General features: G+C 40.3%; 1 non-coding gene across 1 annotated transcript; it reads right to left on the bottom strand.

Moving 5' to 3' along the window:
* Positions 1 to 4,074: 4,074 nt before the first annotated feature.
* LOC145398559 (5S ribosomal RNA) lies at positions 4,075 to 4,193 on the bottom strand. Its single transcript, XR_013897147.1, has one exon. It is a non-coding gene; the product is annotated as a 5S ribosomal RNA (ribosomal RNA).
* Between the last annotated feature and the right edge of the window lie 18,895 nt (positions 4,194 to 23,088).

Here is a 23,088-nt window from a genome sequence, read left to right as displayed (position 1 = left end):
ATATATGTTCCCAAAACCTCCTGAAGGATGGGATAATTTTGCCACTTTGCCAACCCAAACAGAACACAAAGACGTCTTTCAGGTTCATATCATGAATGTGATGCCTGAAAGTGAGCCAAAGGAGTGGTTTCCTTGTGGAATGCTAGATTCGAATACGGGCACTATTAAACATTCCATTGTTGACAGCAGTCATGTCGAAGGAAAGTCCAACAAGCCGATCTGGGATGCCGTTTTCGTCCAACAGTTTCAGCACCGTGGTGGCCACCTGCTGTCTGGCTCAGTCTACCGCCTATGGGTTGCCGAGAATCTCCTCAAACTCATTCCCTGTCACCAACACTACTATGCTGTCCTCCATGATCCTCCCTGTCACAGTGCTGGGAAGCAGTTTCCCATCCAAGTGAAGAACCAGAGGAGGCAGATTCCTGAAAACCGAAGTTCTGAGTTCTTGGTGAGCAACTTCCAGTTCTTCCTCCTCATTTGGTGTATAGTTGAGTATGAAGCCGACAGCTGCGTGACATTCAGCCTCAAACTGCCAGCACAAGCGACATGGCTGGTTGCTGCCTGCCGATCAGGGAGGTTATTTTTTTTCCCATGTGACCGTCAAGACAAGACACATGATGTTCTTCATCCTCCCTCTTCTGACTGTATTTATAGAAGACGATGTTAAAACAAAGTCATCTTCAGAGGACGACACACTGGATGATGATGCCAACGTCCCTTCCCAGGTCACCTCCTGGAACATGGCACTCATTTCACCTTCTTGTTTTCCTTTCTTGCTGCTTTCGACATTTCCAAGGAAACTTTCCTTGCAGCAGCACCAGCATGGACTTTGTTGATTGCTGCCATGGAACAGCTCCCTTGGTCCTCCTGCTACCAGCAAAGGAACTCCTTGTCCTCCACTCGCATTCTCGCCTCCATGACGTTAGCCAATGAGATGCTGAATATTTCCTCCAGGTCACCCTCCCACACCCCCCGCTTCATCCTAGCAGCTGGTGTGTTCTTCGCCAAATCCTTCCTCAACGACATATTGTTCATGGAGTCATTTAATCTGCTTCCTCAGACAGGCCTCTGTTTTCACAGGGAGGTTGGCTCACCTCCACACTTTCTTCAGTTTCTTCGAAACCGCCATTGTAGCATTCGAAATTGGTAGCTTCTGGTCCTTGTGATGCCACATAAAAATGAAGCAAAAAGTCATGTATCGAACGAAGGTGGGCCGAAGAAAACTCTAGAATCGGGGCCATCTTGACAAGCCACACCAAGAGACATGACCTCAACTGACATGTGGAGAAAGCCAAAATTACTGTTATCAAGCAACTGAAGACTGTGATCAGACAACAGTAAATATTTGATAACCAAATTTGCTAGTTATCCAGATTAACTAGATTAGATAATATGCAGTTTCGAACAACTATAATAAGACTCCACACACCGCGCAAGTACCCACACACGAAGCACTTTCCATGACACCACCTTACCAGCAACTCATACCAAGACACTGAATGTCGCCTGAGGCACTGAAACGGCAAAAGCCCATTGCCCAACTTCAGGGGGCAGGGCATGGCAAATTCCTGAGTCCCGATCAGCAGAGGTAACCAAAAACCATATCACCAGCCCAGATGTGCCAAACTAGCACATCCTCAAAACACTTATGTTTCCGAAAGATTTTGCAGGAATCAGTATTGGGGACAATGGATCACAGCCACAATAGACATCAACAAATTGTAGAATATTTCCAATTATGAAACACCCTTATATATATATATATATATTGCCAGACGCCTCAATCCCGTTTGGGGTGGCCACAAACAAATCGCCTTCAAGTCGCCCTGTCCCCCGCCATTTCACTACCCTGCTCCCAACTCACACCCCCCTCTCTCATATACCTCTCCACCCCATCCCTCCATCTCATCCTCGGCCTCCCCCTCCCTCTTCCCCCCTCCACCTCACCCACATACACTCTCTTCGTCAGTCTTTCACCCTCCATCCTCTCTACATGGCCAAACCACCTCAGTGTGTTCCTCATAACGCTTCCTATCACATCCACATTCACACCACAACGCTCCTTTATATCCTCATTCGTCAGCCTGTCTCTCCATGTGACTCCACAAGCTCCTTTTAAATAACTCATTTTCACTGCTCTCATTCTTGATTTGTGTCTTTCCAACAACGTCCAAGCTTCACTTTCATACGTTAGAGTTGGTATCACAATACTGTCATGTAGTAACTTTTTCACTTCCATGCTCACTTCCCTGTTTCTTATCACTGTTTTCAAAGAACCAGCAAACTTTCTTCCTTGCTGTACCCTTTCAAGCATTTCACCTTCCAAACCTCCATCCTTACTCATCACACTACCCAAGTACTTAAACGTACTCACATTTTCCAATTCCTCACCATCCAACCTCACTGTACATTCACTGACTTCACCTCTCTCAAAGACCATCACTTTACTCTTCCCTACATTCACCTTTAGATTCCGTTTCTTACACACTCTCCCAAACTCATCCACCAAGCCTTGCAGCTCCCCTTCATCTTCACTCAACAACACAGTATCATCTGCAAACAACAGTACAGGGTGTTTCCAAACACTATCCTCTCTCACCAGGGCCACTCCAACATCCACTACTCTACCTTGTACCTCTTTTATTACCCCATCCATGTACAGATTGAACAACCATGGAGACTTGATACATCCCTGTTTCAACCTTCAAAGAGAATAATTCACTTAGTTCACCATCCACATGCACTGCAGCCTTAGCACCATCATACATACTCTTCACGGCATTGAACAACTTCCCATCTACTCCATATATTCTTAATACTTTCCACAATCCTCGTCTATCCACCCTGTCATATGCTTTCTCCAAATCCATGAAAACCGCATACAACTTCTTTCCCTTCTCTAGAAATTTCCCACTAAAGATCTAAGAATGAATATTTGCTCTACACAACCTCTTCCCTTCCTAAAGCCTTCCTGTTCTTCTCCAACTAATTCCTCTGTTCTTTCCCTAACTCTGTCAGTAATTATCCTACCTTACACTTTTCCTATTATACTAAGAAGACAAATGCCCCTATGATTACCACACACTTCCCTTTCCCCTTTTCCTTTGTACAAGGAAACAATTATACCTGACTTCCAATCCTCCGGGACTCTACCTTCCTCCCAGGCCAATCTACACATCTTCCACATCCATTCTACGGCAATTTCTCCCCCATGCTTCAGCATTCACCACACACTCCATCAATTCCTGGGGCTTTCCCCAATTTAACTTTCTTCATTGCTTCCACAACTTCTATCCTACTGATTTCTTCCTGTCTTCTCACCTCCCTCCTTCTCCCTGCCATTCCCCAGCCACTTATACTCGCATTACTTCCATCCTCTACGTTCAACAATTCCTTAAAGTGTTCTCTCCATCTGCTCATTTTTTCTCCCTTCTCCATTAGTAATCTACCATTTTTATCTTTCACTCCCCTGCTAACCTCACTTCCACCCTGTCTTACTCTCTTCACCTCTTTCAGAACATTTTCTTACAGTCCCTCCACTTTACACTCTAATTCCTCCCAAATTCCTCATCCACTCTCTTCTTACTCTCTCTTACTAATCTTTTCACCTCTCTCTTTCTTTCTACATATAACTCTCTCATCCACCTCTCAACTTCTTCCACGCCCCTGTTTCTCATCCATTCATTGTATGCTTTCTTCTTTTGTGCCACAGCCTGTCCCACCTCTTCAGTCCACCACGCTGTTCCTTGCATCCCCCTCCGTCTTCTCTTCCTCCCACACACCACATCACATGCTGCACATATTTCTTCTGTAAATATCCTGCACACACCTTCCACATCCCCCATCCACTCCAATTCATATTTGCCCAATCGTTCCTCCACTTCTCTCTTATACTCTGCCTTTTTCTCATCCTCTTGTATATATATATATATATATATATATATATATATATATATATTCATTCATTCATTGCCAGACGCCATGTATCCCAAACGGGGTGGCCAACGGCTTAGAGTTAACTGTTTTACAGGGAGGGGCACTAACCCTCCACCAACCCCACTTGACACGTAGGGATGCCAACAGCGTCTGGTGTTCCCAGGCGGTCACCCATCCAAGTACTAACCAGACCCAATGTTGCTTAACTTCGCTGATCGGACGGGAAGCGGTGTACTCAACGTGGTATGGCCGTTATATATATATATATATATATATATATATATATATATATATATATATATATATATATATATATATATATATATATATATATATATATATATGATGTTGAGGGATTGAAGGTGCTGAGTAGGCTTACAGTATTCCATTTCAGCCAATTTGTTAATATAACCACATCCTCTCAGCCGTCATCTGAGACCCATGAAAGATCAATGTGAAAATCAGGAAGTACTGTAATACACGTGCACAAAATATGACACGGGTCACAGTTCTCTGAATAACAAGGAAATGACATTAGCCAACAAGAAGGAAGGTTCAATTACTGCAACACCCGTACCCTGCAAATAAACTTTTCTCTGTTGCCTTCAGCTGCGTGTGCTTAAAATATAATGTATTTTTTTTGGTTGCCTGACCCTTAACATTTCTACCAAGTTTGATCCAAATGAAATGAAAACTGTCGGAGTTGACATTTCTTTCAAACTCTGACCGTTGCCCTGGTGATCTCAAAATCGAATGTGTTCATTCTTAGCTGACCATTTGTCTTTCCACCTAATTTGGTTCAGATCTGTTCAAAATTGCTTTAGTTAAAGGATGGACCATTTAACCTTGCCCTCTGACCTAAACCTATGACCCTTTGTAATAAAAATCAAATGTTTTCATCCTTCATTTACACTGAACTCTTCGACAAAGCATTGCTTAAATCGGTCAAAAACTGTTTAAGCTGATCTTGGCTTGTGATCTTTGACCTATTGTTTTAAAAAGAACTCCATCTACCACGCTTGGTCTAGATCAGATCAAATTTTCTTTATTTTGTTCACACAGATATACAATATATGGGTCGAAATTTGGCCTTCCCATGTGACCGTGACAGTTGGTTGATTGTTCTCAAAATCAAATATGGCTCTTCTTGCATACCCTTCAATCTTTGCGCAAACCTTGATCTAATACGGATCAAAGGTCTTTAAGTTGAACTTCCCGTGTAAGTAAGAGCTTTGACTTCTTGGTTTTAAACTAGGCAGGTTAGACCCTTGGTTGACTTTCATTATGTTTGATTAAAGTCGGAATAAAGCTGTTACAATTATTATGTTCACACACACACACACACACACACACACACACACACACACACACACACACACACACACACACACACACACAACAAAGCACTACAGCTACCTCACTACCAGTAGACAGGCATAGTTAGACGCGACTATTAGAAGATGTGAATTATGGAACAAAATGACTAATGTTGAGTACAGCATTTTCCATCCTAGTTACTTCTGTATATGATTCGGTAATACTCACTTCTTATATAATGAAATTGAGGAGAGGATTAGACAGGCTTGGCGAGCTGTTGGAATGTTGAAATCTGTTTGGAATAATAATATGCTTTCGGAACATACTAAAGTGAAAATTTACAAGTCCATGGTTGGACCAATTTTAATTTATGGGCATGAGTCATGGTACAGTACTATTGCAACAGATCAGAAAGTATTAGGATTTGAGAATAAAATACTGAGAAGGATTCTTGGGGTAAAGTGGCAAGACGGAGTTACAAATGAAAGAGTCAGGGATATTACGAGAGTGGAACCAGTTAATGAATATGTGAGACTGTCTCGCTGGAAGTGGCTGGGGCACATATACAGAAAAGAAGGTAGTTTAATGCAGGATGTGCCAGAGTGGACTGCTAGAGGAAGAAGAGGTAGAGGTAGGCCGAGGGAAACCTGGTTGAGGACAATGAAAAAAGAAGCAGGAGAGGAGTGTTGGTGGGATCTGAAGGAGATGGCAAGAGACAAATATTGGTGGAAGAGTTCATCGAGGCCCACCCCTGGAAATGATATATATATATATATATATATATATATATATATATATATATATATATATATATATATATATATATATATATATATATATATATATATATATATATATATATATATATATATATATATATATATATATATATATATATATATATATATATATATATATGTGTGTGTGTGTGTGTGTGTGTGTGTGTGTGTGTGTGGAATGAATGTCGATGCTAAGTTGGCATAAATAAACTACTACAGAACATCAAGATACCTGCCTTTCGTCCATTTCTCATTGTTCCATTTTGACATTTTTTTTTTTTTTTTTTTTTTTTTAAATAACAGAACGGAGGAAGGAAAAACAAATGGAGAAAAAAAAATAATCCATACACCAGATTACTGGTGTCCTCTGTTCATAAAATATCTGTAAGAATTAGACTTGAACAGTTGTAGGTTGAAATTTGGAGGAAAACAACTCTGGGGAAGCGAGTTCAGAGAGATGCAGTTCGGGGAATGAAAGAATTCTGATAGGCAGAAGTTCTGCAATGTGGTTGAGTGACATTCCAGTCATGAGCGTTACCAGATGCCCGTGTAGCACGAGGGAAGGCATGGAGAGGTGGCACCATGGACGCAACTTCGTCTGAGCATTTGCCAAAAAAATATCTGTAAAATAATGCAAGGGGAGGCAACATTCCTTCTTACTTGCAGGGGAGGTAGTTTATATGTAATGGCAGGGTTGTTAATGATTCTAACAGCTTTATTCTGAATTTTGTCTAGTTGTCTTAATGCAACCTCTCCACAACCATTCCACAAGGGTGAGCAATATTCAAGCTGAGAGCGCACATGACTCTTATAAATTATAGCTAACTGCTCATCGGCGAAGAAGTTACGGACTCTGTACAATAATCCAAGTTTCCTTGAGGCGGTTTTAGCAAGTGATCTGACATGAGAGGTCCAGCTAAGGGCACTGTTAAGTGAGACACCAAGAATTTCAATATTTTTGGAGATGGGAATATTAGTAGCACTGAAGGTAATGTACAGATCTGGTAATATCTATGTATTAATAAACTGTATATATTTAGTTATACTAGCATTAAAAGAGACAAGGTTGTTTTGTCCCCATTCACTGATTGTAGATAGATCTTGATTTATGGAGATGGCTGTATTGAGTTGAGAGGTAGAGATATTAGACTTTGTAAATGGATGTCTGAGTGTGAATGAACTATGTAGTGTTGAGTCATCTGCATATGAGTGAATGGGATTGTAAGTGACAGATAAGAGATCATTAATATGAACCAGAAATAGGGTTGGCGCCAGAACTGATCCCTGTGGCACGCCGGCGTTAATTGAGTGGAAATTCGAATATACATCATCTACTTTTACTCTTATTTTCCTGTCACTAAGATAAGAAGAAATCAAAGGAACAAAAGACGTTAGTCCATAGCAAGGGAGTTTGGACAGCAGGGAACGGTGCCATACTCTGTCGAAAGCTTTAGAGACATCAAGAGCTACTGCATGAGTTTCTCCAAAAAGATCAATTGATTGATGGATGGTATGAGTTAAGAGATTGAGTATGTCAATGGTGGATCTTTCGTGGCGAAAACCGTATTGTCTATCATTAATTAAGTTGTTGGATTCAAGATGTTTAACAATATGCTTATTAATTAAAGTTTCAAATACCTTACCAAGAGAAGATGTGATAGCTATTGGTCTGTAATTGGAGGGGTCAGACGAACTTCCTTTCTTCGGAACTGGGTGGATATTGGCTTCTTTCCATGAATTTGGGAATAAAAGAGAGTACGTATGCATAGTCTGAATAATTTAGCTAGGACAGAGGCAAGTTCAGGGGAACACTTTTTCAAAACAATTGGCGGAATTCCATCTGGACCTGGAGCTTTGTTGGTAGGTAAATTGTCTAGGATGGATTTTACAAATCTTGTCTGTATTTTAAGTGGGGCAATTTCGGGAGAATCAAGTTCCAGTACTGAGACATTCTGGCTGGTATCATCTATGGTAGAGTTTCTTGCAAAGGTACTAGCAAAGATATCTGCTTTCCCACGTGGGTCATTTGTAATATTGCCATCTGAAGATTTTAGTGGGGGAATGGAAGATGACTTGTTAAAGTTATTATTGAAAGAATTAAGAGTTGACCAGAATATTCTGTTGTCATTAGGGTTGTTAAGTAGTTTTGATGCTTGCTTTTGAAGAAAGTTTGATTTAGATAGATTTAATACAGCTTTTGCATGATTTCTAGCAATTTTAAATTGGGAGAGTGATTCAGGTGTTTTTGATTTTAAGTAAGAGTTATATGCTAATGACTTTTGGGCTGTTGCTCTGGCACAATTGCCATCAAACCATTTTGGAGAGTTTGGTCTTTTAGTGAATTGTTGACTTGGTATGAATAAATCCATACCAGCTAGTATTAAGTCACAAATGTGGGACTGGGTAGAATTGGGATCACTAGAGAAGAAAGACTGCCATGGAACATCAGCAAGAAAATTTCTAAATCCATCCCAGTCTGCCCTGTCAAAGTGCCATCGGGTCACCCTGACAGGTTCGGAATGGGGAGATGTAGGAGGGTTAACTAATGAGGCTTTGATGAGATTGTGGTCAGAGGATCCAAGTGGTGACAGTACCTCTATCCTGTATTGATCTGGATTATTTGTCAAGAATAAATCCAAGAGATGGGCATTATGGTCAGGATTATCAGGTATTCTGGTTGGTTGCTTTACCAACTGGGTGAGATTAAACGATTCCGCAAACAGCTCGCATTCCAGACCAGCGTCGTCAGTCCGGGCAGAATGCAATAACCATTCAACATTGTGTATGTTAAAATCACCCAAAATGGTAATTTCATTGCCAAGGGCAAGGTCAAGGTTACTCAACTGAGTGGATATGGAATCAAATACACTGGGTTCCGAAGAAGCATTGGGGGAACGATAAACTACACAGATATATTTGGTAATGTTTTGGCAATTTAATTTATATAATGAGTAATCAAAACTGGATGAAGTGAAGTTTAAAATAGTGTCAACTGCATATTGGGATTTGATATAACAACAGGTGCCGCCCTTGTTTCGAAAGTTTGTAAGGAGATGGTAACCTGGAAAACAAAATGGAGATATATCGGTAGAGGGTGAGATTTGTGGTTCTGTGAGGAAAAGGGCCAAAGGGGATATGGACTGAAGGAAAAAATGAACTGAGTTTAAATTTGTGGTAAGGCCGCGGATGTTGACATATGAACTAGGTGCTACACTTGTTATTTTAAGCATTTAATAGGAGAGTGGCCAGTCGCCCACACCTGTGTGGCATAATGTGAGCAATATACCCAGACCATTCCTCGGATGCAAATCGTAATTGACTATATCAGGTTGAAGTGACTTAGGTCACTGGACAGATAGTAGTCATTTATATGAATGCCACCCAACATAGTATATGGTGTCCTGGATTAAAAAAAAAAAATGGTTGTAGCACAGTTTAAAGTCACCTGAAGTGAGAACTACGTCAAGGAAGACCCAGTATGCATAATGAATTTCAAAGGAGGTCAGGGTGTGAAGAATAAGACTCATAATCGTAAAACAGATAACACGATCTGATGTAAGCAGAGTGTTAGACGAACGATGGTTCCCCCCTCCCCTCAAGGACTTAGTGAACTACTGTAATGTTTAAATGGTAGCATCTACACTATTTCAGTACACTTCAATTTAAAACTTTTCTTTCTTCACGTGTATTAGTATTATTTAAATATACCTGTCAGTCTGTATACAGTAATTTACGAATCATTGCCTATCTCACAAGGTAACCCTCAACTTTCAGAGTGTCCTGATAATGCACATTGTCTTAATTTTGAAAACGCCATCATTTTTTTCTGGTTCCACTCGACCATCCGTAAGTGGATTAGGACTTACATATACTCACTCTGAAGCACATCACTCAAGGTTTGGTATGTATATATTTCCCTTGGGTATAAAGGGGTATAAAGAGGTCTATTGATCTACATAGGAAGAAAATAGTGTTTATGGGATTATGAAGAGAATGTTTGTTACCTGCCTTCAGTGGTTGGCAGTATGTACCGCTGCTTCGTGGAGTCGTGGACAGTGTGTGTAGCGCCCTCAGAGATGCAGCGCGATTATCAGACGTTCATTCAAGTGTTTATGTTAGGTATACAGAAGTGTCAGTTCCTTTCAATTTATTGTCATACATGATTAGAGAGAGAGAGAGAGAGAGAGAGAGATCAGAAAACAGAAATATGAAAATACTTATGAATAGAGTGTGTGTGCTAAATATAAATCCTTCATTGTAATAAGACTTCGTAAGCCAGGCAGAGAGACAGAGCTGGGAGGGATATGCAGCATGTTAGAATGATAAAGGATGCAGATGGCTATGTACTGACAAGTGAGGAGAGTGTACTAAGATGGTGGAAGGAGTATTTCTAAGAGCCGATGAATATAGAAAATATATGAGAGGGAAGATTGGAAGAGTTGGTGGTAGTGAGTCAGGAAGTGCAAGAGATCAGCAGAGAGGAAGTGAGGAATGCCATGAAGAGGATGAAGGATGGCAAGGCAGTGGGCCCAACTGGTATACCAGTGGAAGCATGGAGGAGCTTAGGAGAGATGGCTGTGATGTGGTTTACCAGATTGTTTAACAAAATCCTGGAGGGTGAGAGGATGCCGGAGAAGTGGAGGAAAAGTATTCTAGTTCCGATTTCTCAAGAACAAGGGTGATGTGCAATGCTGCAGCAACTACAGAGGTATAAAGCTGATCAGCCATGCAATGAAGATATGGAAAAGAGTGGTGGAAGCTAGGCTGAGAAGAGAAGTGAGGATCTGCGAGGAGCAATTTGGTTTCATGCCAGGGAAAAGTACTATAGACGCCATATTTGCTTTGAGAATGGTGATGGAGAAGTACAGAGAAGGCCAGAAGGAGTTGCACTGTGTATTTATAGACTTGGAGAAGGCTTATGATAGGGTATTGAGAGAGGAGCTGTCGTACTATATGAGAAAGCCAAGAGTGGCAGAGAAGTAGGTGAGGTTGGTGAAGGACACGTACGACGATAGTGTAACAGCAGTGAGATGTGCAGTAGGAATGACTGAGGGTTTCAAGGTGGAGGTGGGATTTCATCAAGGATCGACTTTGAGCCCCTTCTTCTGTGCAATGGTGATGGACAGATTGACAGATGAGATTAGACTGGAGCCTCCGTGGACAATGATGTTTGCGGACGACATTGTGATATGTAGCGAGAGCCGGGAGGAAGCTGAGGCAGAGCTTGAGAGATGGAGATATGCGGTGGAGAGAAGGGAAATGAAAGTAAGTAGAAGCAAGACTCAGTACATGTGTGTAAATGAGAAAGATGGCAGGGGAACCGTGAGGCTGCAAGGTGTAGAGGTGGCAAAGGTAGATGGAATCAAATACTTGGGGTCAACTGTACAAAGTAACGGAGAGTGTGGTAGAGAGGTAAAAAAGAGAGTGCAGTTGGGGACAAAGCTAGAGAGGCGAGACTGAGATGGTTTGGACATGTGCGGAGGAGGGATGAGGAGTATGTCGGGAGGAGGATGCTTGAAATGGAGTTGCCAGACAGGAGAAAGAGAGGAAGGCCAAAGAGAAGGATTATGGATGTAGTGAAGGAGGACATGCGGATGGTAGGTGTAAGAGAAGATGAAGAAGACAGAGTAAGATGGAGACGGGTGATCCGCTGTGGCGACCCCTAAGTGGAGAGCCGAAAAGAGAAGAAGATTGTAATACTACTTCGTACCTCTGGGGTCAGCCCACCACCAAGACAGCTGGAGAACAACTTGGTGCGTCAGGAACACGATAATGGTGTATTTATACTCCATGTTTTGTTTTTTTAGAAAAAAAAAACATTTCTTATTATCCATTTCATTGATTAAACAATCAACGGGATAAGAGTCAATTACTGCTGACATTTTATAGTTGAGCTGATGAAAATACCTGCACGCATGCACTGACGCTTCATGAGTTAACTCAGAGTAACAACATCCTCCCTGATTCACTGCTCATGTGTTCTTGTACATATACATGTATCGACCTGTAGTGGCTCGGTAGCGTTCTCATCGGGTGACGCTTGAGCATTGGGTCTTGAGTTGGAACCAAAAATGTGACGTATATTTGAAGTGGGTGCTGGTAGGATGTACTGTACTTTGATGTGATTGTATGTATTTGCACCCTGTCGGTTCTATCAATGCTATTTTGATACTGACAAGCACAAACGGTGTAGGTAAAACTCTTCGATAATTTGCATGCATCACTCTTGCTACAGAGAATCCTTTCCTATTCGTACTTAGCTCGTATAGGCAAGATTAATTATGGCAATCACTCTTCCTCCGAAAATGTTAAACCCAGTATTGAACTTCGAATGAACGGACGACAACACACACACACACACACACACACACACACACACACACACACACACATATATATATATATATATATATATATATATATAAAACCCATTGGATCCCAAGGGTGCTGGGCGAGGCACTGCACTGGGAGGTCACTAAGCGTTCGGCCCTCCGCCTATCGGCTCATAGTCGCGAAGCTCATAGGTCCCTACCTGGGGGTTCCCTACTTTATAAAGACTTGAAAGATCTCAGTTCTATCCAATCCCCTGGACACTGGGCTCCAATGGGATATATATATATATCTATCTATTCTATCTATAGCCGACGCCCTAATCCCGCAAAGGGTGGCCGCAGACAAAACGCCTCCAAGTCACTCTGTCACCCACCATTTGACTCCCCTCCCCCCAACTCACCCCTTCCTCCCTCATATACCTCTCAACTCCATATATATATATATATATATATATATATATATATATATCATCAGCCGTTGAGGTCCACTGCAGGACCGGCGTATCCCTACCGAAGCAGGGACGATACAGCCAATGTATCTCTACCTAGTGGCTTAGGCTGTCTGGTAGAGACTGTATGTAGGGTGAGAAGTATTTGTGAGTGTGATTGAAGTGTTGTAGTGGCTTTGGATTATAATTTGGATTATAATTACAAATCATAATAGATAGATAGATAAATAGATAGATAGACAGCCCTATGCGAGCCTGGGAAAAGGTAATGAGCTTGCAAATTACACTGAGGAAAGCTGACGACAGTGGCCAGTAAGGAGATGATGCAGTTAGTTGTCAGCAGTCCAACCGTGAACAAAGCCCTAGTGACCATACACACATACTCACACACAGGCTTCTTAAACTTTCCATCCACAAGGAACACACGTGATACGTCTCCTTTTTCACCAGAATTTAGGAAAGAGAGCTCAGAAGGAGACAAGCTATACAAGAGGCAGGTCGCAGGGAGAAGGGCTTGGCAACTTGAGAAGAGAGACAGAGAAAGCGAGACAGAGAGATAGCTAGCGGGACTGGACTCTATACTCCGCTCTGTGTGAGAGACTTGTTAATATTTCCAAGACAAATAAAAATAGTCCCATACTATTCTTTACCTCTCCTGTCACTACATGACAAATGGGAAAGAAGATTATCTACTACAAGCTACTCCAAGATATAAAAACCGCTCGTCCACAATTCTAATATATATATAACTCAACCACAAAGGAACCACAGTCTTTTATGACATTTGGTAGCAGTGAATCTACGGACATCGTCTCCGAATCAAAAGCAAATTTCTACAAAAGCAGGTGAGACTCTACAAAATTAGCTTCAGTTCTACAAGTGAATTCCTACAAAATACAGCCTACAATGCAAATAGCCTACAAGTCTACAAAACAACTCTATAATCTTCACGTAACTTCAAGCAGCAGCAAGAAGAATATAAAACAAAGCAAGTAAAGAAGAGGAAAGACCAAAGCAACAAGCACACAAGCCCCCACCACTCTCTCCCGCTATCGCTGACGCAGAGGTCAAGACACGCAGCAAAACACCAAGTCCATATTCACAACTCATCTTACTCACCCGTCTTCACTCAAGTTACTCATCGCTACTCATTCACTCACCACAACTACCAGTGTGGGAAGCCGACGTCACCATGTGCTGAGATGACATCACAACGCGAGTCTGCCATGCCAAGCAACGTGTGACTGACACCAGGCACTTCTCACCCACTACTCATTACTCATTATTCACATAGCTCCTACTCATACTCATTTATTTTCACAGTTAAGTTGGAAATTCGACGTTCTATGCTGAGGTTTGCCTGTGACAGCCGTTAACCACCACAAGTAATATCGTCCATCAACACACCACTAGAATTATCAAGAGATCTTCAATCAAACCTGTATTTTTCTTCCGAGATCGACTTTTGTATCGACACACCTCTACAATCTGTATCAAGTGGGTAAAGTTATACTTACTCATTTCTTCTCAGTGCTAAAATTAGCTATATTCAACTTATTTACTCATCTATAAATAAACAAGAGGCGTATTTCATAACACCATATCTTAATGACAGGAATATTTTCGCCACCACCCACGTTAATACCAGATGACATACAATTTGCCACAACAACAGACTCACAATTAAGAGAGCCCCAAGGCAACACACCAGATAACACACAAATTGCCACAACATCAGACTCACAATTAAGAGAGCCTCAAGGCAGCCCACCCCTTGTACAAACCTCACCACACACTAAATATCGAGAAACAAATACGGCAGTTTCAGATGATGAGTGGGAAACCACCTCTGACGTAGGAAGTGCAGACTTTGCCGCTGCCTTGCACACGTATGCCAATACACTTAACAGGGTCCACCGGTCCGATCGTACATATTCCACCATTCCCTCACACAACGATAAACACGTCCAAGTTGAATTAACAGGGCAAACAGTAAAAATGGATCAAGAAACAAATACCGCGGGTCTAACAACCACACCTCACGTGTTTGTGTATCACGAGGATAAAACTGCCCCAAAATTCTCTGGCACAGACAAAGATCGCATTGATGTCATTTCATTAGTCAGTCAGTGCGAACAAATGTTCATCAAGTGCCACATACTAGATGAACAAGAGAAAATTGCTATTTTTTCATCTTGCATAAGCCAGGAAAGATGTCCAGCGAGCAACTTGCTTCACTCAGACAAGCTCCATCGTGCTAGGACATATGATGAATTTAAAACTGAATTTCTGAAGAAATTTTCTGGAGGTATGAACTTCTTGCCAGGTATAATTCCAGAATTACATAAAATTGTAGATCTTGTAAGGGAGCACACTACAAACCATGTGCTCAGTGAAATAACTGCTGATGTCTCCACAATCAAGAGAACTTTATTAGCTACATTGGAGAATTCTAATTGGATAACAGATGATGGAAAGATGTCCCCAGACCTCGTCGTGGACATCATTGGTTATGTAGCTGCCTTGTGTAAATTACCTGATAGGACCCTTAAGATCACCAAGACGATCGCGTACACCCCAGGAATGTGCTTGCTAGACTTAATGAACGAGGTAGAGATGCAGTGCAGTAAAGCAGGTGTGGTCGACACACATGCACATTCTGGTAGAATCAGGGTACCTGAGACAGTATCAGCTGTGAAAACATCTACACCGACCCCAAACAGAGAACAAAATCGATCGCGACCAGAAATCAGGCAGGCCAAACAAACATAAACGCCAAGACCTCGTTCCCAGACACCTTCCTACAGGCAGTTTCATAAGTTTTCGCGCAGCCCGAGCAGGTCTCGCGCCATAAACAACACTTCTTGTGGGAAATCACTTCGTAGGTCACAGTCAAGGGACAGGTCCATTCTATGTCATTATTGTGCAAAACCAGGACACACAAGGTATGAATGCTTTATCAAGGCAAAAGAGGACAAACAAAAGACACAAGGATTTGGTCCTTACTGTAGGCATCATAGATACCAAGGGCACTGGACTAGTGATTGCAAAACAGTAGAAAAAATTGTGTCTATGTTCAAATCGAGGGAAGACCAAGTCATGACAAAAAACGAACAAACGTAAAGAAGAACAAGTCTACTCTTCACATAGGAGGCATGTTGGGAAATGAGTGTATCTTGATACCAGCTGTATGTGAGGATCAAAACGTTTCCTTATTTTTAGATACAGGCTCTCCAGTGAACTTAATAACACATGAAGAACTAAATAGAATTCTTAAAAATAAAAAGAAAGTAACTTTTCTGGATGAAGCTGATTTAGATTTATACGCAGTAGATGGACAAGAGATTACAGTGAAAGGTATGATAAGATTAAATCTCAGTTTCACAGAAACTACAATACCATTCTCTGCATTTTTCTATATCGTTGAAAACTTAGCAATTAAAGCTCATATGTTACTGGGCTTAAGATCCATGAGAGCTGAGAACATAACTATACTCCCACAAATGAATGGAATAGACTTTGATAATGAATTCATAGAGGAAATAACTTCAGAGCCCATACCAATTGGTAGAAGAGAGCCAAAAAGAATTGGTAATATTAAAGGCTTAAACAAACATACACAAACAGATGAGTGTATAGATCCACTCCCACCACCAACCCCATCCTCCAGAATTAGTGACCCAGATAACAGTACTGATTTATCAATTTTTCCAGCCCATCTCACTAATGATTTAGTTATACCACCTAATTCATACATGAAGGTTACCATAAAGAGCAAATTACGGAATAGTACTGTTCTTGTCTTAGAAGAATTATGTAAAGTAAAGGGATTGTCAGTAGAAAACGAACGACGAAGGGCAAACTCAGATATTCATAATTAATCACGTGAATGGGGAAGTTCAGTTGAAAAGGGAACTTGCATAGTTAATATTGAAAAATGTCCCGCCCCTGTGAAGGAAATAGTTATAGCTGGAGTAACAAGTGAGATAAAATCTACGGATTGAGAAAGAATAAAAGAGAATTTAATTCACTCAGGTGAATTTGATGAAGAAAATGATTTGTTAACCTTGCTGGAAACACACAGGGACACCGTAGCATTGCCCGGAGAACAATTAGGGTGTACTAACTTGATTAATCACATGATTAATGTGCACCCAGAAACACCACCAATTTTCGTACCAGCTTACCGCATACCACACTCCCAACGTACACTTGCAAATCAGTATGTCAACGAAATGTTAAAACTTGGAATTATTGAGCCGTGGAATGCCCCCCTATTCTTCGTGCCCAAACGAAATGGAGAAATGCGTGCGGTAGTAGATTACCGTAAACTAAATAATCACACAATCCCAGACAGATTTCCCATGCCATTGCTAAGCGATGTTCTACAGAATATTGGTCCTGAAAATAATATATTCTCAACCATCGATCTCCTAAACGGCTACTATCAGATTCCGGTATCTAAGGAGTCACGTAAATACACTGCCTTTTCCACAAACAGAGGCCATTATCAATATACAAGAATGCCAATGGGACTGAGGACAGCCCCAGGCACATTCCAGCGTCTTATGAATTACGTATTGTCCGGAATTTTAGGACAAGGAATATTTGTTTATCTTGACGATATTATAATCGCAACGAAGAATATTAAGGATCATCTCAGGAAATTAGACTTACTCTTACAAAAGCTTAGTGATGCTGGATTAAAAATTAAGCTTTCTAAATGCAAATTTTGCTTTAAGGAAATAAATTTCTTAGGCCACAAATTAAGTTCTGATGGTATTCACACCACTGATGACAAAATACAGGCAGTGAGAGATTCTCCTGAACCCACTACGACTGACGAAGTTAGACAATTTTTAGGTCTGGCTGGGTACTATAGGTCATTCGTACCACAGTTCTCTCATATAGCCTTTCCTCTATTCCAACTACTCAAAAAAGATGCTGTATTCCAATGGGAAGAAGAACAAAAAAGGGCATTTAACAATCTTAAAATTAAACTAACAAATGCACCTTGTTTAGCATATCCGGATTACACAAAATCATTTCTTATTTGTACAGACGCATCAGTTAAAGGATTAGGGGCTGTACTGATGCAGGAAGATAAAAGAGGAAAGAATCAACCAATTGCATTTGCCAGCAGACAAACAAGAGGTGCGGAGAAAAATTATTGCACTACAGACTTAGAGGCACTTGCAGTGGTTTTTGCATTACAAAAGTTTGGAGATTTGGTATATGGTTACGAAATCCACTTATTCACCGACCATAAACCACTGGTGGGTATGTTTAAAGAAAAACTCCTTTCTGGGAGGAGAGCAAGATGGAAATGTACAGTTGAAAACTACAATGTACAAATTCATTTTATACAAGGTAAAATGAACATAGTACCTGACGCATTATCTAGGAACCCGAACACAATTCAGGTCGCGGCGTTAGATCTCAAAGGAAATATCCCAAACCACGAGGATATCGCAAAGGCACAAAGACTTGACCCAATATGGTCTAAAGTAATATACAAGTTAGAAAGTGGAGATGACATACAATTACCCAAACTGCATGTCCCACTTGAACAATTCACAATGGTCAATAATACATTATACAAAATTAACTCTAAACAACCAAAACGCCAAAGAAATACTAACCAGTTGGTAGTACCTAATGACATGATACCCCAAGTATTACGATTGATACACGACAGCCCACATGCAAGACATCCTGGAAAGGATAAGACATTCAACCAAGCCCAGCTATTATATTACTGGCCTTCATTACGAAAAGATATAAACAATCATATAGGCAGATGCGAATCATGTGCGAAACACAAAGGATACCCAATCACACCTGCACCGATGGGTAATTACCCTGTACCACATCAACCATGGGACGTTGTCGCTGTTGATTTACTCAAGATGCCATTATCATACACTAATAACCTATACTTATTCGTTGCAACGGATCATTTTTCCCGTTATGTCATTTTAGCTCCAATTAAAGATAAGACAGCAGAGACAGTAGCAAAGGCACTAACAGATAATGTAATATGTCGCTTTACTACCCCAAAGGTATTAATAAGTGATAATGGAGGAGAATTTAATTCTGAGATCTTACAAGAAATATGTAAACAATACAACATCAAAAAGGTTAACGTTTTGGCCTATCACCCAGCATCGAATGGGTTGGTAGAGACAAAATAAAAAGGTATTAGATGTGCTACGACACATTCTCAGTGAAAATTATGCAAGCTGGGATGATTGGATTCCCAGAGTAGAGGCCTCAATTAATGGGTCTATAAATAAATCCATCGGTGACACACCACATTTCATTATCTATGGCACGGATAAAAAATTACCATATGAGCTCCTAGAAGGTGACAGCATGCCTATATACAATTACGATGATTACTCTAAACTCCGTTTACGTGAATTCCAGGACATTCACAAAAGAGTCAAAAAACAATTAACGATGTCCAAGGAAGAAATGACGGAGGCATTTAACAAGAAGGCAAAAGATTCACCTATCAGCTTATGAGACATTGTTTACGGTGTCATTCATTCGAGAGACAATAAATTATCCCCAAAATTTGAGGGCCCATATAGAGTAATTAACATAAAAGCAAACAAAGTTTTAATGAAGTCACTTTCAAGTGGCGAGGAGAAACAAGTTCATATTGACCATTTAAAACGAGTTTCAAGGGAATTATCACATAATTATTCAGCCTCGGATACAACCAAACAGGCGAACGTACCTCAAGAAACCAAGCAAGAACACAACAATGATTACAAAAAGAAATTAAGGTCATATACCAAACAATCGAACATAAGTGCAACTGTTCCAATCAAATCCACAGTACATCATTTACGAGAATTAAATATCGATTTAAACTCCTTCTATAAATGAAATAACAATCAACCGTAACGCACATCATCACTATCATCGACCACAGCATTATAGGAAATTAATAGATTTTTTTTTCGGTAGGTTACGATGAAGGGACTTATGCTATGGATTCTCCTCTACATAGCAAGAGGATATGCGCACTTAGACCCCAAACATATAGTACGACAAGGATGCCTCATAGCTCCAACGGCCACGACTACAATCGTTAAGGACGTCATGAGTACTGAAATAAGTCTAGATTACTTGTATGACTTACCTACTTATCTAGACAGACTTGCAACGCCGATGCGAACTCTGGACTTCATGATAGGAAATTATGTTTCACAAGCACATAACACCAAGGAAGTGAATGAAATGGTAAAGTTAGCGAAATGGAAACTAGAACAGGCGAAGTCAGCTATGCTCGTCATGATCCAAGATCTCCCATCTTATGGAACGGAGGTACTGAGCGACAGGAACAACATCACCCGTACTCGCCAAAAGCGCGGTTTGTTCGACCTGGGCGGCGCAGTTCTTGGGAACATCTTTGGATTGGCTACAGAGGATGACCTTAAAGAAATAAACAACAAATTTAATAAGATAGCTCAGGTACTAACATACCAAGATAAATTCATCACAGGACAGAACTCAGCAATGAAGACAATTGTGAAAAATCTGAAACAAGCAGAAAACGTAGCTCTCGAGAGTGTAGATAAAATAAATGAATTAGAGGGAAACATTACTCTTTTCCAGCACTTCTCCATCATCACAGAACATATTGACACGATTCTACTACAATTAGAGAACACTAGAGATCGTTTCAGGGCACTTATGCAAGGAATTTCGAATGCTGGTGATGGCAAGATCACAATTGACTTACTCCCAGTTCATGAGCTACGTCAGATAGTTAGTCAAGGCATACATAAACATAAATTGAAGCCGTTGTTCCGCAGTAGGGAATTTATGCAATATTACCCGTATTTAGAAGCAACACGAACACCAACATCAGTGGTAGTTCATGTACCATTCATCACTGAAGACCTGTTCACAGTAAACCAAATACACCCCTTCCCCTATAAAAATAACAACACTTTGGTCATCATCAACATCAACACAGACACCGAACTCATCATGGTCTCCAAGAGACGGGACACTGTCACTTTCACAAGTGAGTCAACGATTGAACGAAAGTGCCGCACATCCTTACATGCTGTTCATCTTTGTCCTGCGTACATTTTCACGTTTCAGCCTACTGATACAGTCCCTTGTGAAATGGCTATCATCAGAAATGACAATATTCATCATCATTGCAACTTCACTTTTGCTCCAGATAAACTTGTACACCATCAACGCATTGGACACTCACAGTTTTTTTATTTCCCTCATAACACATCAGTTTACATAGTCTGTCCAGATATACCACCATCTCATACATCAGCATCAGGATTATACATAGCACCAGACTACTGTGCGGTATTTACACCAGCCATGTCTACTTTATCCACCATCAATCACTACGCCATTCTCAATCATACACACAAACATTTCCACCCACTGCCTGATCTGAACTTAAACATGAGCACAAGTATTAAGCTGACTTCACCTAAGTTTGAAATTATGCAGCTGATCAATGAAACAATGAAGCCCTGGGAAGATTTGAGTTTGAGTATGTTCAACCCATATTATGTATATAGCCCAGCACCTACTGTCTTTATAATCGTCTGCATTGTAGTTGCAGTACTGCTGTTCGCAATGCACAGAATGAATGCAAGAATTGCTAATTTGGAGTCATTATTTAGTGGGGGGAGAGTTAACATCAAAGTTAACCACCCTGAATGAAATGTATATATTTTGTATATAGTATTAATGATATATATATATATATATATATATATATATATATATATATATATATATATATATATATATATATATATATATATAAAATACAAAGAAGAATGACCCATATATGGCAGACCAGTACCATTATCTTTAAATGAAATATTAATAACTTACCATAATCTTAATTTTAAACTATTTTTTATTCTTGCATGTATGCATTTCACTATAATAACCCAAGTACATACTGTATTACAGTTAAATAATTTACTTGAATGCATTTATTCAAATATGTATACAACTTGTTTAAAATGTAATGTTACTGAATAATCACTATTTACTATGAATATTATATGTATACAGTGTTCATACAATTATGTTACTTTTACAATATTATGTATTTCACTTAATTAGCTTATAAGTTCATTATAATGTGTATATAATATATATTAATATGTTAGGACTATTAACTGTCGATGGTACGCCATTTTCGCGTGACCGAGCAATGTATTATAATTACAAATCATAATAGATAGATAGATAAATAGATAGATAGACAGCCCTATGCGAGCCTGGGAAAAGGAAATGAGCTTGCAAATTACACTGAGGAAAGCTGACGACAGTGGCCAGTAAGGAGATGATGCAGTTAGTTGTCAGCAGTCCAACCGTGAACAAAGCCCTAGTGACCATACACACACATACACACATACTCACACACAGGCTTCTTAAACTTTCCATCCACAAGGAACACACGTGATACGTCTCCTGTTTCACCAGAATTTAGGAAAGAGAGCTCAGAAGGAGACAAGCCATACAAGAGGCAGGTCGCAGAGAGAAGGGCTTGGCAACTTGAGAAGAGAGACAGAGAGAACGAGACAGAGACATAGCTAGCGGGACTGGACTCTATACTCCGCTCTGTGTTGAGAGACTTGTTAATATTTCCAAGACAAATAAAAATAGTCCCATACTATTCTTTACCTCTCCTGTCACTACATGACAAATGGGAAAGAAGATTATCTACTACAAGCTACTCCAAGATATAAAAACCGCTCGTCCACAATTCTAATATATATATAACTCAACCACAAAGGAACCACAAAGTCTTTTATGACATATATATATATATATATATATATATATATATATATATATATATATATATATATATATATATATATATATATATATATATATATATATATATCATCAGCCGTTGAGGTCCACTGCAAGACCGGCGTATCCCTACCGAAGCAGGGACGATACAGCCAATGTATCTCTACCTAGTGGCTTAGGCTGTCTGGTAGAGACTGTATGTAGGGTGAGAAGTATTTGTGAGTGTGATTGTAGTGTTGTAGTGGCTTTGGATGTGTGTGTAGTCTGTGAACCAAGTGCAATCGGCCCGCCTTAAGCCGATCGGGTGCAAGCATACTATAGTCGCGGCGCGCGACTCTGAGATTGTTATTATCGTGCCCTGGCAACTACCATTCAAAAGTACCTCTGATTTCGTGTATTATATGAGACGCATGTGATTCGTGTATAATATATTCGTGTATAATAATA

The sequence above is a fragment of the Coenobita brevimanus genome, chromosome 45 (genome assembly GCF_032717465.1).
Source record: "Coenobita brevimanus isolate Jiangsu-jjx chromosome 45, ASM3271746v2, whole genome shotgun sequence".
Lineage (NCBI taxonomy): Eukaryota > Metazoa > Arthropoda > Malacostraca > Decapoda > Coenobitidae > Coenobita > Coenobita brevimanus.
Note: the sequence above shows the minus strand (reverse complement) of the source record. Positions and strands in the feature narration are given on the sequence as shown.